Source organism: Dendropsophus ebraccatus, chromosome 15 (genome assembly GCF_027789765.1).
Source record: "Dendropsophus ebraccatus isolate aDenEbr1 chromosome 15, aDenEbr1.pat, whole genome shotgun sequence".
Classification (NCBI taxonomy): domain Eukaryota; kingdom Metazoa; phylum Chordata; class Amphibia; order Anura; family Hylidae; genus Dendropsophus; species Dendropsophus ebraccatus.
The window spans coordinates 16,377,831-16,395,010 of NC_091468.1; positions in this window are offsets into that span (position 1 = coordinate 16,377,831).

Sequence of the window (17,180 nt, forward strand, 5' to 3'; positions counted from 1 at the left end):
GTGGGCAAAACGTTCAGGACCCTATGCAAAAGACTTAGTGAGCATGTTGGAGATATAAAAAACAAAAGGGAGACACCAGTAGCCATACATTTCAATGATAACCATTCCGGGAGAAGTGACGAACTGAAGTGTCAAGTGTTGGAAGTGATCGAGCGAAGTAAGGGACAAGGAGACTACAATAGAACTCTGTTACAAAAGGAAGCCCAATGGACGTTCCGGCTCAACACCATAAAACCGGAAGGGTTAAATGATTTCATTTCATATACACTCACCGGCCACTTTATTAGGTACACCATGCTAGTAACGGGTGGTCTTCTGCTGCTGTAGCCCATCTGCCTCAAAGTTGGACGTACTGTGCGTTCAGAGATGCTCTTCTGCCTACCTTGGTTGTAACGGTTGGTTATTTGAGTCACTGTTGCCTTTCTATCAGCTCGAACCAGTCTGCCCATTCTCCTCTGACCTTTGGCATCAACAAGGCATTTCCGCCCACAGAACTGCCATTTACTGGATGTTTTTTCTTTTTCGGACCATTCTCTGTAAACCCTAGAGATGGTTGTGCGTGAAAATCCCAGTAGATCAGCAGTTTCTGAAATACTCAGACCAGCCCTTCTGGCACCAACAACCATGCCACGTTCAAAGGCACTCAAATCACCTTTCTTCCCCATACTGATGCTCAGTTTGAACTGCAGGAGATTGTCTTGACCATGTCTACATGCCTAAATGCACTGAGTTGCCGCCATGTGATTGGCTGATTAGAAATTAAGTGGTAACGTGCAGTTGGACAGGTGTACCTAATAAAGTGGCCGGTGAGTGTATGTGCTTTAAGTAAAAGTGATCCCAAGTACCTAACACCCGTAAAGATGCGTCTGCGGTAATCAGCCTCAGCATATCATTCAGGCTTATATCTGTATAAAGAAGGAGAGGATTTGACAGCGAGGCCTGGAACGCACAAAGCGTTCCAGGGTACATCTATCACATGATTGAATTTGAGTCACATGATCGGGATCCCGGACGGAAAATTAAGTGATTACCGGGCTGTGATGGAGTCACAGCTCTTGAGTGGCCACTAGGAACGTCAATCAAAAGGGAGGCGGTATCATGGACTATATTTAAGGAAGCCTGGGAAGAGGAATCAGTGTGCGGCCATCATCAGAGCTGACCAAATGGATACCCTGCAATGAAGTTCCAACACTACAAGCGCAACAAGCCCCTGAGGATTAATCGCACAAGAAACGCGTAGGGCTCCAATATCGTGTATGAATGGACTTCTAAAGGAAAGTAAAAAATGAATTATCATTTATAGACCTGTATTTGGAAAAATATTGTAAACATTGAAGGGATAATGATATGAAAGCACCCTAAATACATTAAAAGACTGTTGCAATACCAGTTTGATGTGCAATATTGATAAAAAACAAAAGTTACAAAGTGTGCAATCAACGAAGTGCAATAGAGACTGGGTGCAATCATAACTGCAATATAAAACAGTGCAATAACATCTATGCAATAGAAAGTGTGCAATATCATATGTGCAATAGGAACTGTGCAATACTACATATGCAATATGAGTTACACACAAAAATTAATTGTAATTTTGGACCAAGTGATGATGGTTGTCAAGAAAAATTACTGTTTATTGATTTCTTTTTCTTTTGTTTTTTTGGTTTGAATTTTTAATGAGATAAATAAAAGCTATATTTTAATTCCTTTAAATTTAGTGATTATACACTCACCGGCCACTTTATTAGGTACACCATGCTAGTAACGGGTGGTCTTCTGCTGCTGTAGCCCATCTGCCTCAAAGTTGGCAGTACTGTGCGTTCAGAGATGCTCTTCTGTCTACCTTGGTTGTAACGGTTGGCTATTTGAGTCACTGTTGCCTTTCTATCAGCTCGAACCAGTCTGCCCATTCTCCTCTGACCTCTGGGATCAACAAGGCATTTCCGCCCACAGAACTGCCGCTCACTGGATGTTTTTTCTTTTTCGGACCATTCTCTGTAAACCCTAGAGATGGTTGTGCGTGAAAATCCCAGTAGATCAGCAGTTTCTGAAATACTCAGACCAGCCCTTCTGGCACCAACAACCATGCCACGTTCAAAGGCCTCACATCACCTTTCTTCCCCATACTGATGCTTGGTTTGAACAGCAGGAGATTGTCTTGACCATGTCTACATGCCTAAATGCACTGAGTTGCTGCCATGTGATTGGCTGATTAGAAATTAAGTGGTAACGTGTAGTTGGACAGGTGTACCTAATAAAGTGGCCGGTGAGTGTATGTTATAATAAGAAATAAGAAACATTTCCAAAGTACCTGACTGATCAGTGTTCTCTCTCTCTCTCTCTCTCTCTCTCTATATATATATATATATATATATATATATATATACATACTGTATATACATATATATTACCTTTTTCCTAGATTGGCTTAAATGCATGTAGCATGAAAGTAAAAGTTTCACTGGGGCAGGGCCGGCATTAGGGGAGGGTAACAGGGCAATCGCCCAGGACAACCATCCCCAAGGGGATGCAGCTATTATGATGCCGATAAGTCAGGGGGATGAGGCAGTTCAGGGGTGGTCTGTCAGTAAACCTTTGAGAATCTTGCTGCTGGCTGAGGTTTATGCTGTCCTGTGCCACCATATGCCCTGCAGGAAGGGGTATATTCTCTCTACTCTGACACAGTGCTCTCTGCTGCCACCTCTGTCCATGTCAGGAACTGTCCAGAGCAGTAGCAAATCCCCATAGAAAACCTCTCCTGCTCTCCAGACTGGAAAGAATACCACTTCCTGCAGGACATACAGCAGCTGATAAGTACTGGAAGATTTTTTTTAATAGAAGTAAATTACAAAACTCAGGCACTTCCTCGCACCAGTTGATTTGAAAGATCTTAGTATTTTCGTTTTTCCCTCCTCCCCTTCTAAGAGCTCTAGCACTTTTAGTTTTCTATTTACAAGGCCATGTATGTGCCTGTTTTTTACAGGAATAGTTGTACTGTGTAATGGCGTCTTTCATTTTACCATAACAAGTACGATGGAATTCCAAAATGATTATTTATGAAGATATAAATTGGTGAAATCGTAAAAAAGAATGCAATATGGTAACGTTTGGGGGGTTCCTGTGTCTACGTAATGCACTATATGGTAAAAGCGACATGATACTATTACTCTATAGGTCAGTCTGAACACAACCATATGCAGGTTACACAGATTTTCTAATGTTATATATTTTTTTTTAATGAAATCCTTTTTTTGGCAATTAGTTATTAATAAAATGGGCCTATTGTGACGCTTATAACAGTTTTATTTTTTCACGTGTACGCCGGTCGCAATGACGCTTGTTATATTTTAATAGATCGGACAATTACGCACGCTACGGTATATTGTATGTTTATTCATTTATTTAATTTTTATATATTTTATTTATATAATGGGGAAGGGGGGTGATTTAAACTTTTATTGGGGGAGGGGCTTTGGGGTAGTGTAATAGTGTTTTTAACTTTTTTTTTTTTACAAATTTGAAGTCCCTTTAGGGGACTTTTAAATACATTACTTTGGCATAGCATTAATCAGCGTGATAGGCGATCTGCTCATTGAGCCTGCATGTGCAGGCTCAGTGAGCAGATTGCCAATCGGACCGCATGGAGGCAGGTAAGAGACCTCCGCCGGTCCGTTACTGCGGGGGTCCCGATCAGTAAGTGACAGGGGACTGCCCCTGTCACACTTAAACGCCGCGGCCGGCATTTAAGGAGTTAATGACACGCTGCAGCGTGATTGCTGCAGCCTTTTATTAACGGTAAGGTGCCGGCTGCTCAATGCAGCCGACCCCCACCTCTTATGAGGTGGGGGTAGGAGAAACACCCAGGACGTACAGTTACGTCCAGGGTCGTCTGGTGACAGACTTCCATGGCGTAACTGTACGTACAGGGTCATCTAGGGGTTAGAGAAATTTAAAAAATTACACAAATGTATGCCTAAAAAAAGTGCAGGAGAATTGTAATTAAAACTATTTACTATGTTAATTTTATTTTAATTTCAGATGCATTGGGGTAATAAAGAAAGGCTGTCACCGTAGAGCGTTGCCTGTCTCTATACACCACTGATCTCTTCAATTAGTGTCAGTACCGCCCCCGAGTTGTATCTAAATCCTTTTTCTAGCCAACTAGTACCCTGCTCTGCACTAATAATGGGTATCCCAAAAAAAAAGCCTTATACCGATGACCCTGTTTTCTGGAGGAGATTCTAGTTTTGGTTAGTATCAAGAAAACTTTTTTGCATACATCCTCCCATGAAGAACTGCCTGAAAAATAATTCTCTTCAGTGAAAGTCAAAACCACCCCATCTAAGGCAGGGATGGGGAAACTTTGGCTCTCCAGCTGTTGCAAAACTACAATTCCCATCATGCCTGGACAGCCAAAGCTTTACCGGCTCCAGCAAGATGGGAATTGTAGTTTTGCAACAGCTGGATGTTCCCCATCCTTAATATAAGGCAAGGATGAGAAATCTAGGGTCCTCCATCTGTTGCAAAACTACAATTCCCATCGTGCCTGGAAAGACAAAGCTTTAGCGTTGGCTGTCCAGGCACGATAGGAATTGTAATTTTGCAACAGCTGGAGGGCCGAAGGTTCCCCATCCCTGATATAAGCAATCTCTTATTTTTTGGGGAGATTCAAGTTTGGTTAGTATGTGATTTCTTCCTTTAAGAGGACTAATTTCCATACTTTTTTTTCCCATGGAACACTGCTTAAATTATAAAAGCGCTTCAATAAGAGTCAGAACTTCCCTGGTTATTTTCATCCGTTTCTCATTTCCATCAGCTTCCTGGCAGCAAATCCTTTTTTTTAATAAAACATTGGCTTTAGGTTCTAATTTATACAAACTACCAATACATTAAAAAATAATAAAATCTATAAGTGATTCCGGCCTTTTAAACCCCAAATGACAAGCCGCCCTATTTTTAGATAAAGGGAAATGCAGGTAGCCTCCAATCTGTGGAGATAAAAAAAGTCACAAAAAGATATCGACTGTCACTCAAAATGTACCAATTGTTAACAAACTACCTTCTATTATACAATATAAAAGCCATAAAGCACTTCAGCTCCAAGAGTTCAGATGTTTCAAGAGTCCCTCAGAACATTCCAGAAATTGGATCGGTAAAAGAAATTGCTAGTAAAAAAAAAAATAACAAAGCAATGGTCTGATTTAGATACGGATCCAAAGCCAAACCACTTTATCCTCTATGATTTTATCAAGCGTCGGAACGTAATCACATTTTGCACAGTCAAGAACGTTGCATTGCCAAGATGTATAACTTTAATTTAACAAGCTGGAGAAGGAGAACATTTTGCTAAGGTCATCTCCAAGTCTTGGAGAGAAGAAGCTTTGATGCATTATCTGTCACTTGGTGGCACTTTATTTTATTTGTCATGATTCCATTATTGTTCTGCTTTATAGATCCAAGCCGCTGTACGCTTCTCTCTAAAGTTTTTCACAAACTCAGAAGTTGCACCCTGTAAGAATCGGGCGCCATTGAATGTGTGCACGGACTGGCACACCGCTGGAGCATTACGTGTATGAGGATGTATGAAACCTTGGTCACATGACCTTCTCTAAGACTACCTTCTACTAGAAGCTATGAAAAGGTTCTAAGGGAGGAGTCCCCAAGTCCAAGCTTCTCTCTCTAGATTGCTGGATCATTCCCGTCAAAGACTGGCCCTGACCAAAGTAATGGGCATGTAGCCTGCTGTAAAGCAAGTTAATAGCTCTGGCTCTACCAGAGAATGTCCATTTCCAGTTGCTACAGCCAGCTCTGGATGTGTTTGTGCTGATCATGGTACCATAGGGTGTTCCAGAAGGTTCAAGACTGTCTTCTGTCCACTACATATAACACTGGCCATTCTAGGACCCGGACAGTGTTACAGTGTTACTGTGCAGCCGGAGCCCCACACTCCATTGTGTGAACTGACATGTTCTGTGTGGACGCTATTTAATGAATAGCGGTTGCACAAAACTGACATGTGTGTATACGGTCCAGCCAGGATTCCATAGACTGCAGTACAACATAAGTTTTAAATTTATCACAACCGTTGTTGCAAATCTGCAACAACGGCCAAGATTAATTCAAAACTTAGGTTGTGTGAACATAGCCAGGGCATTTATCTCTGCAATCCTATTCTGCTCAGAGAGGGAGAATCATTGAGCCAGAAGAAGGAATAGCTGAGTGAGGACTCTTCTTCCAACACTTAATTTGTCACTGTCATTATAACTTTCAAAATCTAAATGTCAGGAATGTGCAGTGAGCCTGGTGTGAACTGGGCCTGTTTTTATTTTTTGGCGGACACACCCGCTTTTCTTCCAGCCACCTGACAATGCAGGAGTTACACTGCTCACTGCTAGCCTTGATTGCTGCAGCTGAGCAGTGTTTTTTTTGGTTGACACATGTTTCTGCCTGTCCGGAATCTTGAGAATCCGAGTGCCGGTCCAATGGGGATCTGGACCGGGCTCTTGATCCTCATAAATGAAAACAGAGCCAGTTATTACCTGCTGGCAAATAAGGTTCATACCCTGATCCCAGCTCCCCCTTGTCTACTCCTCCGATCCCCGTTCATAATTCCTCTGCTTGCTCGACTCGTTACCTGACCTCCCGCCTGACCTTTGACTATTCATTTGATCCCTGATTTTGTACTGCGTTACCCGTTTGGTTCTGACTTGGCTTGTTGACTTCCCTTTATTGTGTTTGTCTGTCTGTCTTGTTCTGTGTTACACTTATTCAGTATAGGGAATGTCTTTGTGGTTGCCCGCGGCTGCTTAGGGCCGTTCAGACTTAGGGACCACTTAGGGACCACACTAAATAAACAATAGATGTGATATGAAGCAGGTTTGCAATATACTGTACATTCATTCATTATTTATTTTTAGTTATCATGAAAAATATGGCACTTTGTGTGCTCTGACTCTTTTTTCCCCCCAAAGAGCCTAAACACAGGAAGTCCCATGTTTTCCAGGTCATCTGCGCTCACAGAGAAGGCAGTCATGTGATTGATGGACACATTGAGCTGTGACACTCTGTACTGGCCGGGACTTCTTGTGTTTAGTCTGTTTGTTTTTTTTTCAATCAGCACAAGACTAAAAAGCTACAGACTGGACCTGGATTATTGGTAAGTTCAGCTTAGTTTTTTTTTAGCATTATAGCAACAAAAAATAATGAGTGTATATTGCAAACTTGCTGTACTGTATATCACATCTACTGTTGATTTAGATTTTGAAAGTTATAATGACAGCGACACTAACTCTTTACGGGCTTCTGGCCTGAATTAGTTCTGCATAGCTTACACATCATAATTGTTTTTATCTTACACCCTGTGATAGGGAATTGTAATACCAGTAACCATGAGTAAACATCTTCAAAGTAACAATCACAGTTCATCAAGCTGTGTATGCCTTCCCCGTATATATAATGAGTGAGTACTGGGACCTCCTATTCAGCAGGGGGGAAGGTATCTGGTGTACCCAAAACCCTCAGAAAGAGATGGAAACACCACAGAAATGGAACTGGCACAGCAGAGGAGCATACATGGATGCATTAAAGGGGTTATGCAGCGCTACAAAAACATGGCCACTTTCCCCCTACTGTTGTCTCCGGATTGGGTGGGGTTTTGAAATTCAGTTCCATTGAAGTAAATGGAGCTTAATTGCAAACCGCACCTGAACTGGAGACAACAGTAGGGTGAAAAGTGGCCATGTCATCAGCTGCTCAGCTGCGATTGACTGAGCACAGTTATGCTCAGCCAATCGCGGCTGAGCTTCGGATGACACTGCAGAGGGCGGCCGGCACTCGGGAAGATCCGCCGGCCGCCCGAAGAAGACGTCACTGCTGAGGATCGGAGACCGTGGTCGGCACGTGACAGGTATGTATAGCGCACCACACTTCCGGGTATACGGGTGGGGGTGGTGGGACACGGGGAAGGGGGCCATTCACAGACATAACATACATTACAAAGTTGTATAACTTTGTAATGTGTGTTATTCTGTGAATAATTTTTTAGCGCCGGACAACCCCTTTAAGGACTCTGAGCTCCCTGAATACGCTGCTTTTACAGACTGACAATATAGTGCACCCACCCCAAGTGCAGTAAAGAATGGAGAAAAAATTATGAAACCCTCTTTCCTCTACATGCACTTGTAGAGAAACCAAAAAGACTATACTAGTACTATACTGAATGGCGGATGATTTTTTTTGTGCTTTGTTTTCCAGATGGGGATAACACTAGCTAGAAAAAATAAATGTATTCAAGTTTTGGACGGTAGTGAATATAGTACTGTCAGCAAAAAAAGTGTAGCACAGTATACAGTGGCAAATACTCAGTCACAACCCTAAGCCTGTCACTCTAGGACACTGATAGTAAACTGTATGGCAAATTGTGTGTGTGTGTGTATATATATATATATATATATATATATATATATAATTTATTTTTTTTGCAGATGTTTTTTTCTAGTCTTAAAAAGGACTTTACTATAGGTGTGGAATGTAAATAGAACTGACAACTACTACCACCTATATACCACTATACTATTCCTGCCTATATTGGTATATTGTATGGTATTAGGTCATTCAGTAACACTCACTAATTACTAGTCCTTAAAAGGACTGTTAGGTATGTTTGGAAGATAATCGCCTAAATAACTATATGATCGAAGACCTACCTACTCTGTCCCTGCTCCAGCAACTCTCCCTGTCAGATAACAGAGCACAAGTGATTCAGGCAAATGCCAGAAGGGCTGGTCCCATGATCACCCTGGCCCGGTGACTCCTTCCTCCCTACCACTGGCCCCCTATCAAACTCTCCATCGCTATCTGGCTATCCCAAGAATTGAGGGCACAAATGCTGGATTCCCGGTTGACCGCCCTTTTCAATTGTGCATGCAATAAGCGCAGGTGGATAAGACTTCCGGCATAGGCAGCATTTCTGACACTCACTGCCTATGCAGGAAGAGAGGAGAGCATGCCTGGCAGCTTTGGGGGAGCGTGTGACAGGTGACTTGTTTCTTCCCCCCACATTTTTCATCTGAAGACTGGGGGGTGTAAATTAGTGTGGGGGACTGCATCAATCACTTCATAAATCCTATTAATCATCATTATAGTTACATAAAATTCACAGACACTCACAAATAAATAGGAAGTTGTAATAAGTCACATGAGAAGTTGTCATTAATAACATTAATCTTTATTTATAATATAAAGTATAGGAACTAATGTCCCAGAGCTTGGTGTCAGGCTCTTCCAGGGTGTTTTCAGGCAGGTGGATGGTGTTACCCTTGATTTTTTGCCTGGGAATACAGACTTATAAGTTGGTCCGCCTTGTCTGCATGCCTGTCACATAGATGTTGGATGAATCGCATGCAGGAATATACGGCGACCAGCAGCATCCCCAGTACAATGAGCACCCACGTGCTCCAAGATAGGCCGCCATCTTCTTTCCGGCAGGGTCTGCAGGCACGAGATCTCATCCTGGGGTCTTCTGCTTGTTCCATCTCAAACAGGGGATTGTAGGCATCTGGGTCTTCTGGTTCTGATGGTAAATCCAGGGTGATGCTTTCTGTTATGGCGGCCACAGGATCATCCGCATAGTACACTCTGTTGTAATCCTGTATTTTCCCCTTTCGAAATGGCCGCCCCTGTAGAGGGCCACAACCCAGCAGACAGAGCAGGCATATAAAGCAGCCAGTATACATAGTGACCAGGACTCCCTGGAGACCCCAAGGTCCTGGTCTTACCGGCTGTAAGATGGAGATAGCAGCGCTGTAGAGAATTGGATTCAGAGAACTTGACCGTAGTCAAAAAACAAAGGGAGCTGGACACTGTGACTCCTGGAGAGGCAGCGAACAACTGAAGGGATTACAGTGTACAATCACTTATCTAGAGCTTTCTGTTGGTGACATCATCATCATCATCATCATCACCTGTGTGTGACATCACTGTGACATCACCTGTCCATCACATCCACACATTAGCAAAGTATCACTGCCCTATATCTCATAGTATGATTGTCCTTTGTTGCCCATAGCAACCAATCACATATCCATGCTTTCCCGCTGTCTAGTGTAGCATGCATTGGACCTTGGACTTTTTTATTGTTGGTTGCAAGAAAAATAAAGATGAAGTGAACCACAATAGTGAGTGCCCTCCTCTAACTTTCTTTCTACACTATATTGGCTAACAAGAGGTGCACCCTTGTTCACACTATTCTGTTATTATCCTATTCACCTCCATCAGCATATGTGACTACACTGCTCTCTCCAGCCAGAAGGCAGTATCTTTCCAAACCACGAGTACGAGTATCTTCTATCAAGATTTATATACTGAGTCAGAGTACTGCTACTTATAGACAAGGCCCCTTGGTTACTCACTAGCCTTCTCACTAGTCATGCCGATAAGGGAACCTACACCAGCCCTGAACTGGTTTCCCAATATGCGCACACTGGTGTGCATGGGATGTACATAGAGACATTGCACCTGTACATAATTTCGGGAGCGTCGGCGTTGCAGGGACATATTTAAGCCCGTCACAAAAAACACCAGACTTAATAAATGTCCCCCATACGCAGTATTATTTGCCAATAGCCAAATATAATAAAATAGGATAAATAACAGACGGGCTAATAATACTGAGTATACTTCATTCGAGTGTTTTTCCATTTGAAGTTCTGACACAATATTTAATTTAAGGTCATTGAAAACTCAACAAGTTCCGTATAATTTCAGGATGAATTCAATTCTAATCACAGGGAGAGTTTCTGAGGTTCTGTGGCTGGATTTTGGTTTTGTTGATTTTATTACAATAAATCTACAAGAAAAGGGAATAAAGATGCTGATTATTAAAGGAAAATGTAAAGCGGTTGGAGCGGATTCTGGGGATTCACCTACATGGGAATCAGAATAAACGATCCACAGAACTAAGGAGCAGAGATATGCCGGCCAAGCTCTAATATGTAATGAAGGTCTAAAGCTGTCAGATCATGGTGGGGGTTGTAGTTTCCCAACATATGGTGGATATTAAAGTGTTTCCATTCTTCTGCTGTCTTGTATCAAGCCACAATGGGCTATTGGACCATGGAGTCCCTGCTTAATATGGGCGCAGATGTTCAGGGAACCACACCATTACGTGGTTAATCCAGATATTAGGAATTTATTTACAAACACAACGCGTTTCGGCCGCCAGGTACAGGGGGGCCTTTCTCAAGATAACAGCATAATCAAAGATAAGCAGTTTAAATAGCATACTATACCACACAATATCGGATGACTTCCGGGTCAAGAGAGTTCAACCATATGATGTTGCACATAGAAAGTTGGTAATAATGATCGACATGCAGATACAAAAAACTAATACAGAGAACTATAGTACATAACTAACAGTAAGTTATGTACTATAGTTCTCTGTATTAGTTATTTGTGTCTGCATATGTCGATCATTATTACCAACTTTCTATGTGCAAAATCATATGGTTGAACTGGTGTATTGCAGGCTATAGCATGTACACCTGGTTCTGGTGTACTTCAGGCTATAGCATGGTCCTGGTGTATTACAGACTATAAGTTATAGCAAGGTCCTGGTGTCTTTTAGAACACAGGGTACAGCATGGTCTTGGTATCTTGTAGAAAACAGGGTACAGCATGGTCCTGGTGTCTTGTAGAACATAGGGTACAGCATGGTCTTGGTATCTTGTAGAAAACAGGGTACAGCATGGTCCTGGTGTCTTGTAGAACATAGGGTACAGCATGGTCTTGGTATCTTGTAGAAAACAGGGTACAGCATGGTCCTGGTATCTTGTAGAAAACAGGGTACAGCATGGTCCTGGTGTCTTGTAGAACACAGGGTACAGCATGGTCCTGGTGTCTTGTAGAACACAGGGTACAGCATGGTCCTGGTGTCTTGTAGAACACAGGGTACAGCATGGTCCTGGTGTCTTGTAGAACACAGGGTACAGCATGGTCCTGGTGTCTTGTAGAACACAGGGTACAGCATGGTCCTGGTGTCTTGTAGAACACAGGGTACAGCATGGTCCTGGTGTCTTGTAGAACACAGGGTACAGCATGGTCCTGGTGTCTTGTAGAACACAGGGTACAGCATGGTCCTGGTTTCTTGTAAAACAGGTTGAGCAAGGACCTCTTCTATCAGAACCTAAGTAGGCTTACATTCGGGCCTATTCCTTTGTGGCTAGCAAGTAGAGATGAGCGAACCGGGTTCGGGTTTGAGTCCATCCGAACCCGAACGTTTGGTATTTGATTAGCGGGGGCTGCTGAACTTGGATAAAGCTCTAAGGTTGTCTGGAAAACATGGATACAGCCAATGACTATATCCATGTTTTCCACATAGCCTTAGGGCTGTATCCAAGTTCAGCAGCCACCGCTAATCAAATGCCGAAATTTCGGGTTCGGATGGACTCGAGCATGCTCCAGGTTCGCTCATCTCTACTAGCAAGTCATGGATTTTACAGATATGCACCCCACAGTTGGGAATTGCAATGCTGAAAAGATTACAGAAACAGAGAAGCAGATGAAGGTCCTGCCTCAGAGCTGCACTCACTAGAGAGCTCAGCAGGTAGAAACCTGCACCAAAAAGAAAATAATCAGACTTCTTTAAAAAGGCTAATGATCCAGAAAGCTACAGCGTAAATACATATTGGGAAACCCTGTTCCAGTCTTAGCTCAGCCTGTCCGAGCCAGTGATACATAAGTCATGTCTTTCTCTAGAATGGGGTAGCAGTTCTTTTAAGTAAGAAGAAATGTTAGTCACTATTCATAACCCCTTTGGCCCTTTTAAAGATGCTAAAAGTGCTAAAACTAAAATGCTTGAATGCTCATTACTTGAGTCAAGTATTTTTGGATACTCAAGTGTTTGATTTGAGTAATGAACCCCATTAAAGCCAATGGGGCATTTTCATGGGCCTACTATTCGGCAGAGTGGAGGTGTCTGGTGCACCTGAGAACTGCAGAAAGTGATGAAAACACAACGGAAATGGAACTGGCACAGCAAGGGGAGCGTGCATGGATGAATTACACCACTTTTACAGTCTGGCAATATTATGCACCCAAACCAAGACAAAGTCCAATTTAAAGTAAGGAAAAAAGGTTATGTAACACTCTATCCTGCAACTCTCCCTGTCAGCTAACAGAATGCAAGTGATTCCAGCATCTGGAGACCTGAGTCTATATACACCCAGGTCACCTGATGCAGCCGGCCAATCATTGCTATGCCAGCAGCCAGCATAGCAGCTACATAGCAGGACCTCCCAGCCCCTTCCCTGCATGTTTATTGGCTGATTAAAGCCGCCAAACATGCAGAGAGGAGACTTTCAATTTTATTTGAGCACCGTGCGGTATTCATTCAAGTATCAAGTACTTTTGAGTACCAGGATACTCAAAAGAATAGTGAGCTTGAACAAGTATACTTGCTCCTCTCTAGTCTCTTTGGCTTTTATTACACATTACTACCAGAAAACCTTAAACCATAATAAAATGCAAAGCTAGAGAGTCTCCAGAGGGACTACTATCACCATCATCTGAAGTGTAACCCTCTGTCACTGTGCCAATCTATGGAGAGTGGGAGGTGGGGTGGAAGCACTCCAATCATTGTGTGGTGTCCCATTGTTAAGTCCCCTAGGCACCTGTCGTAAAGTTCTCTCTCCGGGTTCAGTGCTGATGAAGGTAGTATTCTGTAATTTCACCACTAGTTGTCAGTATTATTTCTAAGTCTAGTTATTTTATGCACAGCTGATGTTAACAATGGGTTAATGTTATTGTTGTACTATGTGTTCTGTTTTATCCTATAGGAGATGCTCTTTCTTCTTCTACCTATCCCTGTTCTTCACACACACACAGCCCCTCTAGGATGAGTTAATTCGCCCCGTGTGGGAGGAAGTCAGTTTAGTGTGTTCTAGTTAGTTGGTTGAGTCAGAGACACGTGTATGCGGATGCAGCTAGAGACAACTCGTTTCATTACTACTTCTACTATATCTTCTATGCAGTGCTAAACACTACAAAGGGAGAAGAGTCTGGGAATATCCTAGCCCACGCTGAGAGTCAGTCTAAAAAGTGCAGGGCAGTATCCTGATACACAATAGGAAGTAGCCTGGATAGGACAAAGCTACCAGAAGGTCTACGTATCCTATCTCGCAGTGCAGGTAACTGGTAAGCCTCAGGACACTTAGCTTCACTCAGGTAACCACGACTGGGGTTGTATCGCCCTAGGAGGACAAGTCACTTAACACTGTAGGGCAGAAGGTGGTCAGACTAAAGTCTATACACGGGGTACAAGTAACTTCTCACTCTAAAGTATTCTCTACAAGTTCCGTTAGAGTACATTGCTACATTGGGTTATGATTCCCTTGACAAACTTCTCTCCTCTACGCTACTCTACTCTACTTTCAATTCTTCAAGCACCGCAACAACTACCTCTACTTTACTCTACTTCTTCAAGCATCTCCTCCGCACAAACGCGTTTCAGCACTTAAGTTTGTGTAAAAATTTGTCTATTTGCTGCAAAAGTGTATTGTATTACCTAGAGACTATACAGTAAAGTTGTTATATTTTTCTATCACTGGGACTCAGTCATCCTTTCCCCAGCAACTATACACACTAGCCGCACACCTTGGGTTACTTTTCCCCTTTCTGTGGATGTCGGTACCGATAGTCCAGGACTACCGTGACAAGGGACCCATCACAACCCGACAGGTTGTGCAGCCGGCCACAATACAAAGCAGGTACTACCACCATACCTGTGTGCTGAACTAGCACTGGCGCCGTGACTATACCATCTCTGGCTGAGCTGTACAGGCACACTGATAACCTCCATCCATCAATGCAACCGCCACCGAGACTTGTATTATGACATCATCCCCTCATCATCCCGCCAGCATCGTCTATTTCATCATTGCACTCCCTTTGGGCTCCTGAAATCTTAGAGAGGATGAAGATACAGATGGAAGTCATGTATTTCTACAGGAATCTGTAGAACTCGGCCAAAAGTTTCCTCTGGAGGTCCTGGAAATGTCAGCGTATTATACTAAGGAAGTTTTTGCTAATCTCTTATAGTAAAATCCATTGTGTCTCATTCTCATTCTATTTATGGGCTAAATTGTACATTGTGCTGAACTATTTATATGGGTGAATTGTACGCCTTATAACAATCTGCTTACTGTAAATTATTATAAATATACCACATGAACTATTCACCTCAACCAAAGGAAGATACGTATATAGTAATGAACACATAAATTGGGTAAGAAATAAGGGTAATAGAGACCAAAGAGACCAACGGACCTTTATAAGATACAAGAAATCTGCTATAATGTTATGTCGGCTATTTGGAGGATACAAAGTGCACTGATAGAGAAAGTAAGGAGATGTTGGAATTGGATGAAACTTTCTATGTCTGATGTAATGATGATCTATGTAAGTGATTCCAATATTAGAGCAAAATAATACTGTACATTTATTGGGGAAAACTATGATAGAAATGAGGCTCTAGGACCCTGTTAGCCTGAATACAAAATGAGATATGGTTGAGCATGAAGGATACAGGTTCTATATGGCATCCTGCAGCACAATTGCTCACATACTGTATATTACAGCTGGTCCTGTATACCCTGCACACTCTTAGGTTGCCAAAACCTTGCAAAAAAAGAGCTATCTGCCAACTAGAAGCCTTGAGAGGTAACACATACGGCTGGAGGATGTCCTGTACATATCACTGTTAGTGTCCCTCATATAACTACTAGGGGTGACTGATTGTTGTATATGATGACTCCCCACATCATCACACCAGCAGGATGAAGTGTGTCCTCCTCATATCATCACACCAGCAGGGGGCAGTGTATCCTCCCCTAGTCAACACACCAGCAGAGGGCAGTGTGTTCCTCCCCACATCATCACACCATCAGGGGGCAGTGTGTCCCTCCCACATCATCACACCATCAGGGTGTGTGTCCTTCTTACATCATCACACTATCAGTGGGCAGTGTGTCCTCCTCACATCATCACACCATCAAGGGACAGCATGTCCTCCCACATGGCTGCCAATGACAGGACAGGTAATAGGTGTCATGGCAGTACATTTCCTTCAGCTAAGCACCTAGAAATGGTCCAGGCAGAGACAGGGGGTATAATAAAAGGGCTGCCTGTGTCTGTTCGACATTGAAACTGTGGGAGCTGCTCGTCCTTGTCAGCAGATTAAACAATCCTTCCTATTGGTGGTCTGTCTGGACTGTGTGTCCTCATGTAACCACCACCCCCAACGTCTCCTAACAGCTCGGTTAGAACAATCTAGATGGTGGACAAATTGCCCCCCTCTCAAAGTCATCTAGGCAAAATATCTTCATGCTGAAACAACAGTTATAAATACAAAACAGTAAACTAGTGGTCGTGCAGGGCCACAAAAACATTTAACACATTAATACATTCAACAGAATATACGCATATGCATCAAACTTAGGAGAGAGATAGCGAAAGATGAGGTCCTCTAACGGTATATGCCATGATACTAAGGTATGAAACATCAGGCCGCAGATTCACAAGGTTCACACTGCCCGTTTGCGTCTCAGCACTCTTTAATACTAACATAGCAGTACAATTTGATCAAAGTGTGTAAGCCCACACAACGCTTCAAAGTTTCAGATTCGTGTGGGTTCCTAACCTAAAATGGCACAGTGCTGCACGGTGACCACCATCGCCACAACAATAGTGCCCGAGGAGAGAGCAACCCAGCAGTCCCGCAGCCCCACTGCTGCCAGACAACCCTCTGGGTCCCACCACCCCACAGATACCACTCTGAAGGGGGTGCTGGCCAAGACCAAGGCTAAGGTGACCAAAGGTGTTCTTCCAGTGCCCCATGGCAGAAATTTATACCTGCTCCGGACCAGGTGTAGATTTCTGCGCAAGCCCTGCTGCAAGTGCCGGTCCCACCAGATTTACTCTCTTACCTCTTAGTAAATTGGGCACAGTGATTTATTTAAGACTGGCTGGTCTTAATAAATGCCCCCCGGACTTTAAATATTGACAGTCTATCCTTACATTATAATACAGTTTGTAACGTTCAATTAAGACATAACAGATCTAATTTAAATGTTTTATCCTGAGATGTAGATTCAGAAAAATGCCCAATGAAGTAGAAGCCAATG